General features: G+C 41.1%; 1 protein-coding gene and 1 pseudogene across 4 annotated transcripts in view; one reads left to right on the top strand and one right to left on the bottom strand.

Moving 5' to 3' along the window:
• CREB5 (cAMP responsive element binding protein 5) overlaps window positions 1–20,367 on the top strand; it is a 412,090-nt gene that overhangs the window by 205,275 nt on the left and 186,448 nt on the right. The window lies entirely within an intron of this gene.
• On the bottom strand, window positions 1,083–14,306 carry LOC115853906 (small ribosomal subunit protein uS5 pseudogene; annotated as a pseudogene).

Genomic DNA, 20,367 nt, shown 5'->3' with positions numbered 1-20,367 from the left:
GTCAACAAATCTCAATATTTGTAAATTACCCCAGCAGTAATTTACAAATGGCCTTGGAGTGGCTTAGAGTCATAGATAAACTTTCCAATGTGCAAGCCACTGCATCCTTTGGGGGCAACTTAGAATCCGGGGAGGCTTCTTGTGAGCCTGGAACGTTCTGATCTGCTTCAGGAATGCTGTCTTGAGGGTGAGTACCCTGGCCATTTCAAAGCTTGTTCAGATGGCAGTCATTTGTGCTAGCCATTTGGGATTTAATCTTGCAGTTATGGAAAGATCTTTTAATTACATTGCAAAATATATAATTTCATAATGTCCTGTTATGATTAGTTACAACATACAGAGGCTAGGCTGCTGCTGTCACTCATAATATACTTGGTGAGACCAAGACCAAGTCAGTGAGACCATGCCTTTTTCGTGAGATACCACGCTCACCACCAGCAGGTTTGCTGTCCTGGTCTAGTCTTGCTTCAATTGAAAAGGGTTGGATACTCTTGTTGTCACTTCGGAGAGATTCCTCATGCTCCAGTCATAATGAGGGACACCTGCATTTCCAAAAGCTTCTTACCTTCATGTGAAATCCCTTCCTGGCTTTCAGCATTTTTTTTAAACAATTAAGCGAAACTATCTTATGTTATAATTGTGAACAAAACTTCTTAAATATTTTAATTATAGAAATTTCAAATACTATGTAAGTACAAAGATCAGGATAATGACCCAGCATGAACCTGCCACCCAACTTAAACAATTATCAGCTCACAACTGGTCATGTTTCATCCGTGTCTCTGCCCACTTCCAGCCTCTCCCAAGGTTATTTGAAGCATATCCCACATATGTAGCATTTTATCCATAAGTATATCAGCATGTAAGTATGAAAGATAAGTATTCTTTAAAGAAAAGTAACCATGATACCACATTTTCACCTAAGAAGTTACCCATAGTTTCTTAATATTTTAAAATATCCTTCAAATTTCCTTGTTTGTTTCATAGGATTTTGGCCCTTTATTTTTTTAAATTAATTAATTCACTTTATATTTCTTATATAAAACTGCTACAGTGGTGGCCATAGATGGAGCCTGGGCTCTCTACAGGGAGACTCTGGTGTGAGTCTGTAGGAGATGTCTCTGGATTCCTGATAGGGAGACTTGGTGAACACGGTCTCTTTTCAGAGGTCAGGGTGAGAGAGCTGTAAGTCTTGGAGGTGGCATCATAGTTGCCCAGGTTGGCAGTGCAGCCCCTGGCCGAAGTGTGACAGTCATCCATACTGGCCATCAGCAGCAACTTCTTGAGTGCAGAGGCCAAGATGATGCCAGTGCCTCTGGGGGTGGGAAGAGGCACTCAGCATGGAGGCTGGTGCCTTGCAGGGACAGTGTGGGACCTGCCTGTCTTCTTCTCCCAGTAGCATTGCCGCACGGGGACAATGGAGAGCTTGATGATGGCCCCTAGGATGGCCCTGGCAACCTCCTTGGATCACTTAATACTCAGACTGACATGGCCGTAGTAGTCCCAGATGGCAACAGAACCTGGTCCACTGGCTAGTGTAGGTCTGCTTTTGCATGGACATAATCTTCAAAACCTCATCCTTGAGGCACATCCCCAGGAGAAAGTCAGTGATTTCAGATTCCTTGATGGGAAAGGAGAAGAGAGGAATCTCCTCCAGGGATTTGGTCTCCCTGTCCTTGATCAGGTGGCCCAGCTCGGCCTTGCTTCCTTGAACTCTGTGATGTGGGCTGGGCTGTGGCTGCAGCCAGGAGTATCCCAGGAGTACGGGTATACCTCTGCCATTTGGTGCTTTCCCAGATAAGTGCCCTTTATTTTAATCGGGACTGAAATAAGGTCTGTACATTAAAATTGGTTGACATGTCTTCTTACACGCTTTTAAATCACAGATCTGTTCCCCCCGCTTTTTCTTGTTTTGCCTTGAAATTTATTTGTTGAAGAGTTTGTAGAGTTTTGTACAAAGTGAATATTGTTGATTCCATTTTCATGGTGTCAGTTTAACTAGTTCCTTTGTTTCTTGTATTTCTCATAAATTGGTAATTCGGGCTTTCTAGACTTCATTTAACATCGAGTTCAATTTTTTGGCAAGAGTACTTCATAGGCAATGAGGGATACTTCTGTCAGGAGGCACCAAAATCTGCTCGTCTCTCTTTGGGGTGCTGGCAGTCATTGACAATCCTCACCTAGATCCATTACATCTTCGGGGATTGCAAAATGGTGAAGTCTATTTCTATCATTCCTTCTTCACTTATTAGCTGGAATACTTCTGTAAGGAGGACCTACCTTCAACTATGTGACTACCTGGAAGTCCAGTTCAAAACTTCCTGCAATCTATGGCTCATTTATTTTAATGTCAGAGAGATGTCCTTTTACCCGGTAAGTACCCAGAAACAACCCTTCACCAGTAAAAGGCTGTAGCATGCAGCAGGAAAAACCAAGCCAGGACCTCAGGAGTCGTGCCTCTACCTCTGAGATCTGTATGATGTTGAACAAGCTATGTAATTTCTTAGAGCTGGCAGGTTCCAGGCCCCTACCTACACTTCAACCAGAGAAGCAGTTTTTTCTTAATTTCATTTGAACAAATCAAGCCTTGACTTTTTAAAAAAATTTTATTTTATTGAAGTATAGTTGATTTACAATGTCATGTTAATTTCTACTGTACAGCAAAGTGATTCAGATATATATATATATTATTTTTCATATTCTTTTCCATTATGGTTTATCACAGGATATTGAATGTAGTTCCCTGTGCTATACAGTAGGACATTGTTGTTTATCCATTCTACATATAATAGTTTGCATCTACTAACCCCAAATTCCCAGTCCATCCCTCCTCTAACACCCCTTCCCTTTGGCAGCCACAAATTTGTTCTCTATGTCTATGAGTCTGTTTCTGTTTCATAGATAAGTTCATTAGTGAGGCCATGACTTTTAAAAATCGTATGTAGTCTATCACTAAGGTCTCTTTCAGCTAAGACATTTTATGATTTTCATTTAGGGTAAAAAATATATAAGTCCCCATCAGGATATTTAGGATCCAGTGACCATGAAGAGCTAAGTGTTATTTCTAAGAATGTGTTATTTCATTTATTCATCCATCAGTTCAGTAGTTCATTTATATTTTTATTCTTTAAACCAAGGTTTATGCTATCTAAGTCGCTATAAAGTCTAAAGCTTGGGAGTGGGCATTGTGGGCAATAACCTTTAGGGGATCTCCTGGGGGTACCATTCTTGAAGCCTCAGCCTGAAGTTCAGAGAGTTGAGGAAAGGATGCTGGAATCCTTGGAAGTCTTTATTGACATCATCCATAAGAATGATTCCATGTACTTGAGAACTGTACTTGGAATTTTACCCGTGGAAAGCCTCCACAGGGGAGCCAGTGTAGGGGATGCTTACCGATATCCCTGAGAGGGAAAAGCAATTCAGAAGAACATCTGAAGAACTCTCGTTAATCGTTTACATGACAAAGTTAATCTCAAATTGTAGAGGAAAAATACAATAAAACGATCCTACTTCGAAACTCCCTGTCCACCTGTCCCTCAGTTCTCTGTGCAGAGAACTCTCATCCGTACAACTAATGAGTGAGTACAGGTTAGGAGCACAAAATCCAGTTTTAGCACAGTCCCAGGTTCCAAATAGGAAATGTGGACTCTGCTTTCTCATTAGTGTGCCTGAAATTCCTCTCTGGGTATGTGTATTCAGAGTGGCTCAGGTCGAGGGGGTGAGTAGAAGGAGGAAAGCAGAAAACACAATTCCAAAATCCACCATTGGAATCACACTGGCTGTGACAGAAGGAGTACAAAAATAAAGTCGACAGTTGTCACCTCTGAAATTAGGAGCAAATGGGGGCTTCGCTTCATCACAGTTTCACTCAGTACTTAGTCACAGAAGGTGCTGCTGCTCCCCTGGCACTTAATTTAATAATGGGAGCAGTTCCTGGCAGGAGATGTTATGAAACAACCTTAAGCATAAGAGGGGGGAAAAAAGAGCAGTGCTTCATTTAACAAATTCGGAGCCTTTCTTGGAGGCCATGAAGTTCTCAGTTCAAGTTAATTATTGTCAACAAATATTTATTTATTCACTTGATGAATATTTATTGAGTGACTCTTTTGAGCAGCGTGCGGTGTAGGTGTCACCCTGACACAGAGATGACAAGAGGCAGTCCCTTATAAGCAAAAGGCAGAGACAGTTTGCACAACTCATTATGAAACTAGGCAAACTTTGATAGCCCTGCATGAAAGGGGTCCAAATGAAAGTTTTATGAGGACACGGTAGGAAGCAGTTAGTTCTAGGTGAAGACTGAGAGGCAGCCTAGTAAAGGAGATGGTATTGAAACTGTACTTGGAAAACTGGGTAGAACTGCACTGGGAGACGCCAGCAGGCATTCAGGATGGAGCATCCACAGTGAACCAGGAAAGGGCGTGGGGAACAGCTGTCCCCACTTGGCATCCGTGTCTTCCTAAAGACATTAGAGCTTGGAGTCTGTGTGTATGCCGCTGGGTGAGAGCATGATGCTGTAGGAAAAGGAGGAGATATTTTTTTATGTTTCCTTCATTTGTATCAACTGCATTCCTACCGATCTTGTCAGAAATCACATGTCATCTCAAACTCTGAAAAAATTCATTTCATTCTGTTTTTTTACCCTGCATCAACACATCTTCTTCTCTGTCAGATGCAACTCTGATTTCAGGACTGGTGAAAGGACTCTAGGCTCCCCTGAGTAGCCACCCACAGTTAGCAGTTGTCCCACTTTTCAGGGCTCCAGGCGGCCTGTGACTTTGCCCAGGTAATCCTGCAGGACCGGTAGGACTCTCGGATTCTAGATCTATACACAGACACAGCCACACGCAGCTGGGCCAGGCCTCCCATCCCAGTGAGCAAAATCTCCATGAGCCTCCCCTGAGACATGGAGACTCACCAGGCCTTGGGTAAACACGCCGCCTTGCTAGACACTAACTTCAACCATTTGATTCCTGCCTAACAAGCTACCAATGGGGTTAGGCTAGGGATCATAATATAAATCACTTTCTTTCTCAGTTTGAGGAGAAAGGGTAAATTCCTTGCAATAGGAAGGCAGATATAATTCAGACATCGCAGCTTTCTCTTCAGCACAACAGCAGTTATTCTCTAGATGCACAGAGCATTTTATGATTTATAAGGAACTTTCAAAGGCTTAATATAATTTGATTCTTGTTACAGGTTTGTCATTATTCCCACTTGCTAGGTAAAGAAATCGAGAGGCTCATTCATTAAGATAATAAAAATAATGGCTCTCATCAGGCACATTGCCAAGTCTTGTCCTAAGTACTTTTTACATTTAACTCATGGAAGCCCCTAAATTGTCCTGCAAGGTAGATGGTGGTTGTCCTCATTTTGCTGCCAAAGGAAACAGGCACAGAGGGGTTATATAACTTGCTTGAAGGACCACAGCTAGCAAGTGGGAGAGGTGGGATCTGATCTCAGCCAGCATGGCTCCAAGGTTGCACTAGGTGGCCCATAGCCTGGTTCTGGAAGAGAATGGTTATCCAAATCTACCACTCACCTAGCCAAGAGGATTCCTGGATATCCCAGGGAATGCTCCCCAACGGCAAATGTTTCTTCTGGACAAATGCCTTCTCTCTCTTTGGCCTACTCTAACTTGGGTAGATTTTTTTTTTGCTGTACGCGGGCCTCTCACTGTTGTGGCCTCTCCCGTTGCGGAGCACGGGCTCCGGACGCGCAGGCTCAGCGGCCATGGCTCACGGGCCCAGCCGCTCCGCGGCATGTGGGATCCTCCCGGACCGGGGCATGAACCCGCGTCCCCTGCATTGGCAGGCGGACTCTCAACCACTGTGCCACCAGGGAAGCCCACTTGGGTAGATTTTGAGAGAGCTATTAAGGAGAAAATTGTTTGGTGCCTGCTTATTTTTCCCTGTCGTTCGACATTGAGATAGACACCATCCTTTTCAGTAAGGAAACCACACATCTAAACCTGCCTCTGTTTCTCCAGAATGACAATGTAGAAAACCTTGGGAAGGAGAAGGTGTTTCCATGTTTTGTGGGGAACAGAGGCTCATAGGGAAACAGCACTGGACACAGCACTAGAAAACCTGGATTGTGGTCATGGGCTAAAGGTGTGACCTTGGGCCAGTGGTTGTACCTCTCTGAGCCTCAGCTGTATAGTAACTCTTCCTGCCTGTCTCATGTTAAAAAAAGATCACAAGAATTACTGTGAAACTGTAGCATACCATACAAACGTAGTGTGTTACTATTGTCCTTTACAGTTTCTAGCCAGTAGTTTTCTCCTCAAAGCATATCCTTGTACTTCAATGCAAGACTTTTTAAAAAATGAGATTTGAAAACAGTTTGTAAGCTTCTGCATAATTTAGGCATTATTATAATAAAATGGACTTGATTTAGTGAAGATTTTCAAAACAATAACTTTTAAGATGGTACAGTAATTCATCCCATATGGTTTGAACCAGGGATATATTTAATCTATATAGATAAGAGAAACAACTTTTGCAATCTTCTCATAGATTCTTCTAGAAAATTCAGAATAAGTCAAACTTTTAAGATTTGAAAAGATTTTAGATTTGAAAAGATTTGCTTTCAAGGAAATTAAATCTTGACAAATGGGGCTTCCCTGGTGGCGCAGTGGTTGAGAGTCCGCCTGCCGATGCAGGGAACACGGGTTCGTGCCCTGGTCCGGGAAGATCCCACATGCCGTGGAGCAGCTGGGCCGGTGAGCCATGGCCGCTGAGCCTGCGCGTCTGGAGCCTGTGCTCTGCAACGGGAGAGGCCACAGCAGTGAGAGGCCCGTGTACAGCAAAAAAAAAAAAAAAAAAAATCTTGACAAATGGAAACAATATCGTGAGGTAGTGAAGAGTGTGTGGGCCTCAGAGAAAAGCAGAACTTATCTGTAATCAGAAGAGTTGGGCTTGAGTGCTGGTTCCACCACTTCCTGTCCTGAGACCTTAGGCAGATTATTGAGCTGCTCTTGGCCGCAATTCCTCACCTGAAAAATGGGTACATAATTATAATTAACGATATAGGTGTTTATGAGGATTAAATGAAATAATGCAAGTGAGCATTTAGCATAGTAAATGCTCAAAAATTGTTAGCTTTTTCTGAAAAAAATTGCATATTATAGAATTCCCTTTTTTAAGCATGGTTACACCATATTTTCTTTATCCATTTATCTGTCGATGGACATTTAGGTTGTTTCCACATCATGGCTATTGCTAACAATGCTGCAGTGAACATGGAGTGCTAAAATCTCTTTGAAATTTTGATTTCCATTCTTTTGAATAAATACTCAGCTGTGGAATTCCAGGATCATATGGTAGTTCTTTTTTTTTTTTTTTTTGAACTTCTGTACTGTTTTCTTTTTAACATCTTTATTAGAGTATAATTGCTTTACAATGATCTGTTAGTTGCTGCTTTATAACAAAGTGAATCAGCTATACATATACATATATCCCCATATCTCCTCCCTCTTGCGTCTCCCTCTCATCCTCCCTATCCCACCCATCTAGGAGGTCACAAAGCACTGAGCTCATCTCCCTGTGCTATGCAGCTGCTTCCCACTAGCTATCTGTTTTACATTTGGTAGTATATACATGTCCATGCCACTCTCTCACTCCGTCCAAGCTTACCCTTCTCCCTCCCCGTGTCCTCAAGTCCATTCTCTACGTCAACATCTTTATTCCTGTCCTGCCCCTAGGTTCTTCAGAACCAATTTCTCTTTTTTTTTAGATTCCATATATATGTGTTAGCATACGATATTTGTTTTTCTCTTTCTGACTGACCTCACTCTGTATAACAGACTCTAGGTCCATCCACCTCACTACAAATAACTCAATTTCATTTCTTTTTATGGCTGAGTAATATTCCATTGTATATGTGTGCCACATCTTCTTTATCCATTCATCTGTCGATGGACACTTAGGTTGCGTCCATGTCCTGGCTATTGTAAATAGAGCTGCAAGGAACATTGTGGTACATGTCTCTTTTTGAATTATGGTTTTCTCAGGGTATATGCCCAGTAGTGGGATTGCTGGGTCGTATAGGAGTTCCATTTTTAGTTTTTTAAGGAACCTCCATACTGTTCTCCATAGTGGCTGTATCAATTACATTCCCACCAACAGTGCAAGAGGATTTCCTTTTCTCCACACCCTCTCCAGCATTTATTGTTTGTAGATTTTTTGATGATGGACATTCTGACTGGTGTGAGGTGATACCTCATTGTAGTTTTGATTTGCATTTCTCTAATGATTAGCGATGTTGAGCATCCTTTCATGTGTTTGTTGGCAATCTGTATATCTTCTTTGGAGAAATGTCTATTTAGGTCTTCTGCCCATTTTTGGATTGGGTTGTTTGTCTTTTTGATATTGAGCTGCATGAGCTGCTTGTAAATTTTGAAGATTAATCCTTTGTCAGTTGCTTCATTTGCAGATATTTTCTCCCATTCTGAGGGCTGTCTTTTCATCTTGTTTATGGTTTCCTTTGCTGTGCAAAAGCTTTGAAGTTTCATTAGGTCCTATTTGTTTATTTTTGTTTTTAATTCCATTTCTTTAGGATGTGGGTCAAAAAGGATCTTGCTGTGATTTATGTCATAGAGTGTTCTGCCTATGTTTTCCTCTAAGAGTTTTATAGTGTCTGGCCTTACATTTAGGTCTTTAATTCATTTTGAGTTTATTTTTGTGTATGGTGTTAGGGAGTGTTCTAATTTCATTCTTTTACATGTAGCTGTCTGGTTTTCCCAGCACCACTTATTGAAGAGGCTGTCTTTTCTCCATTGTATATATTCTTGCCTCCTTTATCAAAAATAAGTTGACCATATGTGTGTGTGTTTATCTCTGGGCTTTCTAACCTGTTCCATTGATCTATGTTTCTGTTTTTGTGCCAGTACCATGCTGTCTTGATTACTGTAGCTTTGTAGTATAGTCTGAAGTCAGGGAGCCTGATTCCTCTAGCTCTGTTTTTCTTTCTCAAGATTGCTTTGGCTATTTGGGGTCTTTTGTGTTTCCATACAAATTGTGAAATTTTTTGTTCCAGTTCTGTGAAAACTGCCGTTGGTAGTTTGATAGGGATTGCATTGAATCTGTAGATTGCTTTGGGTAGTATAGTCATTTTCACAATGCTGATTCTCCCAATCCAAGAACATGTTATATCTCTCCATCTATTTGTATCATCTTTAATTTCTTTCATCAATTTCTTAGAGTTTTCTGCATACAGGTCTTTTATCTCCTTAGGTAGCTTTATTCCTAGGTATTTTATTTATTAACTTTTTGTTACAATGGTAAATGGAAGTGTTTCCTTAATTTCTCTTACAGATTTTTCATCATTAGTGTATAGGAATGCAAAAGATTTCTGTGCATCAATTTTGTATCCTGCTACTTTACCAGATTCATTGATTAGCACTAGTAGTTTTCTGGTAGCATCTCTAGGATTCTCTATGTATAGTATCATGTCATCTGCAAACAGTAACAGCTTTACTTCTTCTTTTCTGATTTGGATTACTTTTATTTCTTTTTCTTCTCTGATTGCTGTGGCTAAAACTTCCAAAACTCTGTTGAATAATAGTGGTGAGAGTGGACAACCTTGTCTTGTTCCTGATCTTAGTGGAAATGCTTTCAGTTTTTCACCACTGAGAACGATGTTGGCTGTAGGTTTGTCATATATGGCCTTTATTATGTTGAGGTAAGTGGAACTTCTGTACTGTTTTCTATCAAGCTGCACCATTCTATATTCCCACCAACAATGTGCAGGGTTTCCAACTTCTCCACAGCCGTGCCAGCACTTGTCTTTGGTTTTTTTGATAATAGCTGCCATGACAGGTGTGAGGTGTTAATCTCATTGTGGTTCCGATTTGCATTTCCCTGATGATTAGTGAGTGACATTGAGCATTTTTTCACATACATGTTGGCCAAGAAGTTATTATGTTAAGTGAAATGAGCCAGTCACAGAAAGACAAATACAGCAGGATTCTGTTTATATGAGGTATCAAAAATAGTTGAATTTGTAGAATCAGAGAGTGGAATGGTGGTTGCCAGGGGCTCAGAGAAAGGAGAAGTAGGGGAGTTCCTAATCAACCAGCATGAAGTGTCAGTCAAGCCAGATGAGTAAGCTCTAGAGACCTGCTGTACAACATTGTACTAATAGTCAACAACAATGTATAATAAAGTGTAATAATAATAATACATAATAATGTGTAATAAAATGTAATAATATACTTAAAAAGTTGTTAAGCGGTTATACCTTATGTTAAGTGTTCTTACAACAGTAAAGTAAAATTTTAAAGTAAAAATGGCCCTGAAAATTGAGAAGGTCTGACCCTGATTCTAAATATAGGAGAAAATATGAATATGGCTATTTAGATCATCCTCACAGAACTGGTCATTTCTTAAAATTGTTATGGTATAAGCCTAATAATACGTTTTTGAATTAGATATAGCACTGGCTAGTGACCTTTCGATAATGCCTAAATAAGAGATTCATCAATATGGAATAATTGGATAGGAGGAAGAAAGGGTATTAACATGGTAAATTATTTTGCACAGATCTATTAATAACAGGACCCTGGTGCCTTACTAGGTAAGCACCCAAACAGTCTTCTGACATCATTTCTAGAATAGGATGGTCTCACTAAACCCCAGATTTGGATCTCCAGGAAGCTTCCATCTTAAATTAAATCCTACTCAATAGTAAATAGATTTTGATTTAATATCCTTGAACTGATGAGTTTGCTTAGATTACTGTATGATTTAAACAGTAAATAAAAGTTGTCTCTATCAAACATATAGTTGGAACTGAATCAGTGAAAGACTTAGAATTAATGGATCAGTGGAGCAGTCAATGCCAAGTCTCTGATTTAGTCTCTGTTATTGAGGTAGCAGAAATAGAAGGAAGTACTCTGGAAATGCCCAAAATCACTATTCCTGAACCCTTTATGCTAAGATTGTTGAGGTTTTTGTTTTGGAGCCATCTGATGAGAAAAGCTACCTTGGAGGGAATTCCTTTAATTTCTTCAATAACTAAATCCACTTGGAAGAGGTGGTTCCATTTATACCAAGTGTCTTAGTGAACAGTGCTACTAAAGAATTCTACTATTAAAGGGAACATTCTAGAGCCCACTTTTCCTATGAAATCACACCCACCAAGGTCATGTCTTGGTATCACCAGATCTTCACGCAGGCCTGGTACCTAATAAAGATCATTATTGTCTCCAGAAGGAATCTTCTTTAAGTGATGAAGGTGTTCATAGGGTAACAGTTTCTAACTACAATTTATATTTGGCATTATGGAGATACTAGGAACCATATATCCAGGAAATGCCTATACCATTCACTTTTCCGTACCTGGCCCCAGGCTCCCCCCTTATTGTCATCCAGAGCCATCATGGTGAAGAGGAAAGAGGCCACAGATTAACCTGCATTTAATAATATGCTTATCCAGCCAGCCACTTTAGAGTCAAGAGATGTCTGTGAAGATTGCTGTGTCCTCTGCTATAGAAATGCCATTAACCAAAGAGACAATCAAATGAAAAAGAGAGAATTAAATGAAAATCTATGATCCAGTTACTGTTGAAGATGAAGGAATGCTTGCTGGCATTAACATTTTACAAAACCAATGAGGAGTCCCTGAATTAATCTCACCTAAAGTCTAGTCCCAAATTTGGAATTGAAGGCTAATTGAAAAAGTTATATTAAATCTCTATTTCCAAAAGAATTTCAGAATGGTGTGGACATTTCCACATGCCTAATATGGCAACATCTCCTGAGGGCCCTCAGAACTGAGTGGCCTTGGAATTGTGCAGTGAGACTAGGGCAGCCCCTAGAGATGTCCTGACTAGGATTAGTCAGAAAGTCCAATCTAGTCTTGGCTGGCCCTGGAGATTCAGAGGGGTCACAGGGAATCCTGCGTCTCTGGTAGAATAATGTTTGCCTTGTCAGGCAGTGTGTAAAAAACTATTGGCACGCAGGGTTACTGAAAAATGCCGAGAGCCAGAAAGTTTGGGTTATGATAGTTATGAACAAAGGAAAGTATTTACAATATCTCCTTGCTCCAAAATAGATTTTAAACACTATACAAACACAATGGAATGTGTCCATTCATTTCTAAATGGGTCGTCTCCTACCCCCATGTTTAGGTCATAGCTATTTCTAGGCTTTCATGTGACAAGACCTTCACAGACCAAATTCAGTAGTGTCACTTCTGAACCAAGTGGCTGCATGCGCTGTGGTTTTCCCTTGTTTATTTTGTCTTGTTTTATTTTACACAGCTTGTATCACTAGCCTCCCAATCAAGGTCAGTAGATTGAATTCAACCCCATTCGTTTAAAAGACCGATAAATTCATGCCAGCACCATGATCTCACCCCCCTGAGTAGCAGAATGTGGCCGTGCTGTGCTGTGAAGTCAGCCTTCCAGATGCAAGTGTTCAGTGTGACCCTGAAACCACACCTGAAAGACAGGATGGTGTCGTCATACCAGCACGTGTTCTGACTTCAGCTTCATTTATTAAGGGCAACATGTATCCGGAGGTGAAAGAAAAACCTGAAATGGTTGATGTATTGTTATAATTGAGGAAGCGCCTGTAATCTAAATAAACGATGTCAATGGAGAAGACTCATGCAAATACCAGCATGGAATTTCCTAATACTTGCTGCCAATTTGCTATCGAGGAGATGGTTAGGAAGTCTCAGGTGGATGCTAACTGCACAAGGGCCAAAAAGGATCTTATTACCAGGGTGGAGGTCAGTGATGAACATTATGATATGAAGTCATATTCCTTGCAGTGCAGCTCTTTGCAGTGTGTGAGGTTGGAGATCTGTGTGCAGGCAATGTCGAATGTTTCCTGTGTGTGAAACTCAGGTGAGGAGAGTGGCAAGTTTCTCTTGTCACCAGGTGAATTCTTGTACACATACACACATTCGTTCTCTCTCTCTCTCTGTTTCTCTCTCTCTCTCACACACACACACGCACACAACACCCTTCCTCCCTCCGATCATATATCCTCCTAAAGATCTTCATTACATCAGCCATGCAGGAGGGGAAAGAAAACCCTTACCAACTTGTAGTCATCACACTTTCCCCTAAGGCAGCTATTACAACACTATGAAGATGTACTCTAGCAATGAAGGGGCACCCAAAGAGGAGGGAGACTGCACCATCCTATATAACAGCTGGGGCTGAAGAGAGCAGAATTACAGCTGGCATTTCTTAAACTTGTATTATGTGTACTGAGTGTTTTATATACATTTTCTTAGTTAATCTTCACATCAACGTCTTGAGGTAGGGACTGTACTTATTTCCATTTTATAGATGAAGAAATTGAGGCTCAGAGATGTTAAATGACTTATTTATGGTCACACAAATCCACTCCAAACCACTGTACAATGCAAGCCAAAATACTCCCATCTGCTTCTTTATATGAGAATGTGTAGAATGACAACTTGTTGTTCTGCACCAAATACAGTCTCTACTTAGATATGTATGAATACGGATGGCTAATAATATGTTTGGGCCTGAGTGTGTCCAAGATTTCATACATGGACAGTTGCACACTCTTATACTGGTAACATTTCGTCCTGTTAACAAATGTTTTGACCTTGTGGTAGCCTCTGGTCATATTCTAATATTTTTAGCCAAAGTTATAATAAAAAAATCTTTCTGTTTCAAAATAGCCTTGCAGATCAAGCTCTGTACAATCCAAAATGCCACTTCTCTGTTTGGCGAGGGTTAAATGGTTGTCTCAGGCCAGTGTTTAGTTCACATTCTATAAATGGCTCTTACTCCTTGATCTGACTCACTGTATGTATTACAGCAAAGTCACTTACAGATCAATTTATTTTTAGAATCTTAAAGAAACAGATTCAACCGGGAGTGTTTGTCAGACCACAGGCTAATGTGAGGGAAAACATACCTTGGTGAGGAACTTTCTGTTTGACTCCTCTGCCCACAGCTCTCTGTTAGTGATAGGCCTTTGCATGTTGTCTTAAATGTTTTGAATTATTTAAATAGCAGAGTGGCAGAATTTTATGCCAACATCTTACATAAGAGAGGAGTTTTTGTGGTGTGCAAGTGGGAGAGCCTTCTGCATTTTAAGTAAAATAATGTCAGGAAATAATCAGCACAATCTTCATAAAGAAGAGAAAGATTATATACCCGTCGCCTACCTTGCGGCTTTGTAATGGAAATTTTCTTTAAGATCAAAACCCAGGAATATGATAGGAACAGTGATGATAATGGTGATGATGATGGTGACGATGATGAGAGCGGTGATGATGATGGTGATGGTGATGACGATGATAACCACCGCCACCATTAGGAAAGATTCTGTATCCGTCCATTAAATAAATATGGCATGCTGCCCTCTACAGGTATTCAATCTAAACTGGATAGTATCAAATTCATACAAATAGATGAAGCATTCTCAAACACACAGACCAATGTATAAATGCAAATTGAATATTGAAGCCAGTTAAATAAGTAAAACCTTTATACTCTACAGGTCTCATTTGTGTGAATTCTGAAGCCAAAGAAGGAGCAAGCATTTAGTAACATTTATTTTAAGTTTCTCTTCTGAACTTTTGAGTATGTATATTTGAGGCCAATGTCAGAAGCTGGGAAGACCAGCTGGGAGTTTGTGGACTAGTTTTCTATTGACACTAGAAAAAGCTAATTGTTCTTTGGTTTGCCTAAGGCCTGTTGTTTATGGATAACAACAGGTGTTTAATGGACAATTAATAAATAACAACGGGTCTGGAAATCTCAAATTTGTTTGCTTTTCAAAAAGGTTGGATTTTATACCACATTCAACTAACATTTTTAGAAACGAAACTAACAGGCTTTGAAAAAAAAGAGGGTCCACCTGGCTCCTTCTTCACCCTTCTACTTCTGCCTTACCCCAGTCAATCATTGTTATTTTAGTATCTGGGTTGAACATTTTTCTCAATTTACTCTGTGCTCTTCCTTGCTGGGGATATGAACCAACAGAGGAAACACTGCTGGGGAAAGAGTCTTTAGAATTGATTTCTTGTACCCGCCTTCTACCCTTGAGTTTAGTTTACGTTAGTTCAGCTTGATCACTGAACTGTTCTTAATGTTATTCCTTCACTCTAAAAGGAAGGGCTGGTCAGTGGAGCTGAGAATCCCCTAGTCCTAACTTGCTGGGATTTTGCCATATGGGCCAATGAGAGCATAAAGCAGTAGTGATGAGCACCAGCTTTAGAGAAATCCTGGGCTTGTGTCCAGCTCCCTCCACTTACCTGCTGGGTGACAGTGGGCAAGTTATAGAATGCCTCTGAGCCTCAGTTTCCCATCAGCAAAATGAGTACAATAGTATCTACCTCATAGAAGTTTTGGGAGGATTTTAAAACACACTACAAGATAAAGCATTTTATAAGTACCATCTTGTTTCATTCCCATGACTACCTTGTAAGGAAGAGACTACTATCTCCCCAACTTACAGAATGAAGAAATGAAGCTTAAGGAGGTTAAGCAAATGAATCCAAAGTTACAGGGCTGGTAGGTGTGGAGCTGGATTCAAGCCCAGGCTGAGGCCATGCTTTTGACCTCTGTGTCATTCTGTCAGATATCTGTATCCATTTTCCCCCCCACATGTCACTAGGATGCTAAAAAGAATGTTTCACTTCACTCTTGAAGTCCTCCCTCTCCCCCATCCTTCCGATTTCTGGCCAGACTCTGGTTCCTCCAACTGCAAGAGGTACAGGTGACAAGAGAGTCAGGCTCTGCCACCTACGCTCTCAGTGCTTGGTAGACATGGAAGAAGCTACCAAAAAAAATTCACTCTACCCCGTGGCTCTCAGAGTTGACTTATATAGTCAAAAAGGAGGGGATCCTTGTTAGTGGCTAGTGTTAAAATCCCAAAGCGCAGTCAGCCAAAACCTCATCCAGATGCAAGTGTGTGGTCACTGGTCATGCATTTCTGTTTGCTGAATTCCATACAGCCAAGGCAACTGCCTTGCCTCGCTGAAGATCCACAGGGGAAAAAAGTTATGTGCGCTAGTTCGAAAAAACATGCAAGCAGAGTTCTCCCTTGTCATCAGGAATGTTTGAGACAGCCATGTTTATTCTGTGGCCGCCGTCCCTGGTAAATGTGCCATCATTTCTCATGTGGGGAAAACTGACCCAGAGCTTCCTTATTGGCTGCTCATTTTGTTAAACTGACATAACATCGTAGAGGATAATCTATTGCAATCAAAACAATTTTGTGGACTTATAAAAGTATATGCATTTTAGTGAAATAACTACTGCTAGAGTCTTTTTGGATGTTGTCAGACTGAAAACGTGTATAAGTTGTCCTTAAGTACCATATGCTCCTTTTCTTCACCTAATTTCTTACATCCTCTGGGGAAGGTTTACGATAGTGATATTCTAACAGATCATTGTCTTTCCTCATTAGGTACACTCATTTTATTAGTTCATTCTTTGCGAGTGCGTTTTTATATATCTAAAATATGTAGTAGCCATTTTATGATAGTACAGATTCATTATTTTCTGTATATTCTATCATAGATTGCTAGAATAAGTGACCTTTGCTGTGTATGAAGAATGACACTCAGTTCTACCTTTAAATATCACTTTTTGTCAAAGGCTCCACTGGCTTCACCATATCTGAATTGGATGATTTTTAATATAAAGTACTTGGAATTGTTGAAGTATGGAAGAATTCAAATCTAAAATTAAAATTTCCTGGTGATCTTTTTGATACAAGCACTAGCTAATATTCATTGACTGCTTACTATACCCCAGGCTTTGTTCCAAGCTTTATCTGTGTTAACCCCTCAATTCTCATAACCATCCTACAAGGTGCCCATTTTACAGACAGGAAAATCGAGGTGTGAGAGGTTAAGTAACCTGACCTTGGGGACACAGCTACTAAGTGCTGTTTCTGGAACTCCAACCCAGGGGGGTTGGGCCCAGCATCTGCTTTCTTAACCCCTCCCCTTTAGTGCAACTTCCACAGCAGGGTGATAGAATCCATTTTATTGCTTTTAAAGGACATTTACATACTCTTTTTAAATGAATACAAATAGACTGTTACCTTTAGCCACAGAGAGAAGGAAGAGCCTATTTAAGAAGGGATCTAAACAATAAGCCAGGAGGCCTATTATGTCTTACTCCCCCTGGTGTTCAGAACGGGTGCCTATGGGGGCCCTTAATCAGATGTAGGGAAAGGAGCTCTGGGAAGGCTTCATTTCCTTTCTGTTCCTGAGCTTGAGAAACAAAAAGCAGCTAGAATGTGATACAAGAGTTCCTTTTCTCATCTGTTTTTCCTCTCAAGGCTTGCAATAAGTTCAGCATCCCATTGCAACCCTTGACGGCCAAAGTTATTAAAATTTCTAATTTCCTAAAACTTCTCCTGTCCTCCACCCCTATCAGTTCTGCCACGCCCCTGGCCTTCCTCCAGGGCGTCTGGTTTTCCATAATTAGCATGGTGGTTCTGATAATCTTTCCCTGTCTTCAGCCCTGGCTGCTGGGCATTTTTTCCCCCAAATCTCCATCACAGTTTTCCTTGTTATTGTTTGCTTGGAGTTTCTGATAGCCAGTATTCCATGGAGAAAAATGTAAGATCACCTTGAACTTTCAAGTCAACTTGAGCTTCAATTGTTTGTATTAGATAAAATGGCACTGGGACCCTTAATTTAAAGAGTGGCTCAGCCCTGGCTACCTGTGGCTCTCACTTAGGGAGCGTTAAAAAATACCAGTGCTTGGGCTCCACCCCCAGAAAGTTTGAATCATTTCTTCTGGGGTGGAGCCCAGGCATCAGCGTTTTTATTCTTTTTTTTTTTTTTTAATATGAGGTCATGGTTGAGAAACACTGTACTAAATTAATCTTTTGGCTTAAGTTTGAATACCAAGACCCTGAAAGGCCTTGGTTCAGAAATATATTAAATTCATTTAAATGGACAGTTGTAGTTCCTGTCTGTTTTAACCTGTTTGTTAAAATGTGAAAAGGGATTTTTGCTATACAGCATGGTCATCCCCAAATTAAAGGGAAAGGATGAAGTTCGTGGCACTTTTGAAGTGCCCTCCGCCCTAGGAATCTCTGGCCACATCCTTTGCAAGAGGACAAAGTGTTCTGTAGCTGAGATGTTTCAGCTTATCTTCAGCCCTGAGGCAAATCAGGGCGATCACCAGAAATCATTTTCATGTCAGTGCCTAGTGCATACTGGGTGTTCAAGAAATCAAAATTTGTATGTGGCTTAGTGCAAAATGCAGGGGCTACTGTTACTGTGTGATTTTGGAGATGAGTCTGGTTCCTCATCTGTACAATAGATTTAATAGTGCTTGCCTTACAGGATTGTATACAAATTGAATTACGTAATTTATGCAAAAGCTGCTAATCTACCCGCTACCACGCAGCAGTCACTCCTCCCCAAAGATCTGGAAACTCTTCCCAGCTCAGAGGAGGGAATTTCTCTCATACTGTCATTACTATGATATTGGCTGACATCATCAATTGTATCTTTCAAGGAGTCCTATCATATCTCCCATCTGTAAGACCCTAAAGACAGACAGCGACCAGGGGCTTTTGTGGTTTGTGCTTACAGCACATACAATAAGACCACGTAGGTTTCCTGGACTTCCTTCTGTTGATTTACTGAAACCTGTTACTGCCAGGGCTGCCCCAGCATCCCCCCATGCCTGCCTTTTGTCCATATCCTGTCTGGTCACCTCCCCTGGTTCTGAGTCCTTCCAGCAGGCTTACCATCTGTCAATCTACTTTGCCCTCAAATCCTTCTTGAAGAGGTTTCAGCACCCAAGGGAAGTTAACAGGCTCCTCCAGAACCCAGGGGACTTGGCCAGGAAATTTGCATTTCAAGGGGTAAGAGAAGAAGGAGATGACTAGGGAAAACCAGCAACTTCTATGTGAGCATCCAGAGGGGGCAGAACTGGAGAGAGAACAGTGTGAACTCAGAGAATATCACGTCCTGTAGGAGGACGGACGTGGTGGTCAAGGAATAGACTTAGGAAGTCAGACAGTAGCCCCCGAGACATTAGAGAGGCTCTGCTGCGTGTTAGTGCTCTTTGTGTAATACTTCTCTGACTTTTCTAGGAAAATCCTTCTTAGACATGTCCTCTGCTGTGTTCATTCACTCAGCAAACTGTGATGAAGTGCCTAGCACTGGCTAAGCAGAAGGGACAGCCCTGACTCAGGGAGTACAGCCTGGTGTGTGCGTGGTGGGGGAGGATATGAAACAGGCACTGAACACTGATCGTTTTAACTAGGTTAAAAACAGCCAAATTGAAAACAAAAAACATAAGCCAAACTTCCAATGCCTTTCCTCCCTCAGGTTCCCGTTTTCCCACTTAACTAGTGGATAGTGGTTAAGAGCCCAGACTTCTAAGTGAGGTTATCTGTTTAAATGGTAGATTCACCACTACCTGTGTGATTTTGGGCTAAATGATACCTCACTTTACGTCTCTGAAAACTGACATCATAAAAATGCTTACAGATTGTTATGGAGATTAAATGAGATAATACACGCAAAATCCTTAGAAAAGTGTTAAGCACGTAGTAATCACTGAACAAAGGTGAGGTTATTAGTATTAATCCACCAGACTATGTTAAGACAGAGAGTCTGAGGATGGACACACAGAGGCAGGCCCTGTAGGGAAATCCAAATGACTAATTTATTGTCCCATTCTCCGTTCACCCTTCCCTCAGAGAGTTGTTCTGGAATCACGCACCCGGTGTACAGGTCAGCCAAACTTTTCGGCTACTGCTGGTTCCTGAACTCTTCTTTCTGGCCTCAGTTGACAGAGCTGAGAGGCTCTGGGCAGCCAACAAACAACTCTGTATTTGCAGTCAAGCAGGGAGCTGCCAAGTGGGGAGTTTCTTTGCTCCAAAAGAGAAGCAGGACAGTCAGGGGCTGAATGGTCTCTGCTGCTTTCAGAAAACTCATTGGCCTTCCAGAGTTAGTCAGGACCCTGGACACATAGGGCTACAACATTCTCCTCCTGAGGTAGCCTTTACTTCTTAGGAGTCTCAAGTCTTCCCAGAGCTCTGACCCTCCCTGATTCAGATATTCTGAACAGCTGTTTCAGCTTTGTATAAGGGATGGTAACTGATAAATTTCAAAAGTTAATCCTTGTTTATCAGAGACGTCATTAACATATAAAGGCTCTTTGCCAAGTTGAGTTTCCAACATCAGAGAAGCATAGGCATTGATTACGTTTCTGTAAACATCGAACTTTTGACCAGTGATGGACCAGGGAGCATAGATTTGGAAGGACGGACTTCTACATCGCATTCAGAAAACATGGACTTCCAAGGTTGACAGGATCCTCAGAGGTCTCCCAGTCCAAGCTGTCCATCGAATGGATAACTTCCAAACAGCCCTAAGAGGTTGTTGCCC

This window comes from Globicephala melas, chromosome 9, assembly GCF_963455315.2.
Source record: "Globicephala melas chromosome 9, mGloMel1.2, whole genome shotgun sequence".
NCBI lineage: Eukaryota > Metazoa > Chordata > Mammalia > Artiodactyla > Delphinidae > Globicephala > Globicephala melas.
Note: the sequence above shows the minus strand (reverse complement) of the source record. Positions and strands in the feature narration are given on the sequence as shown.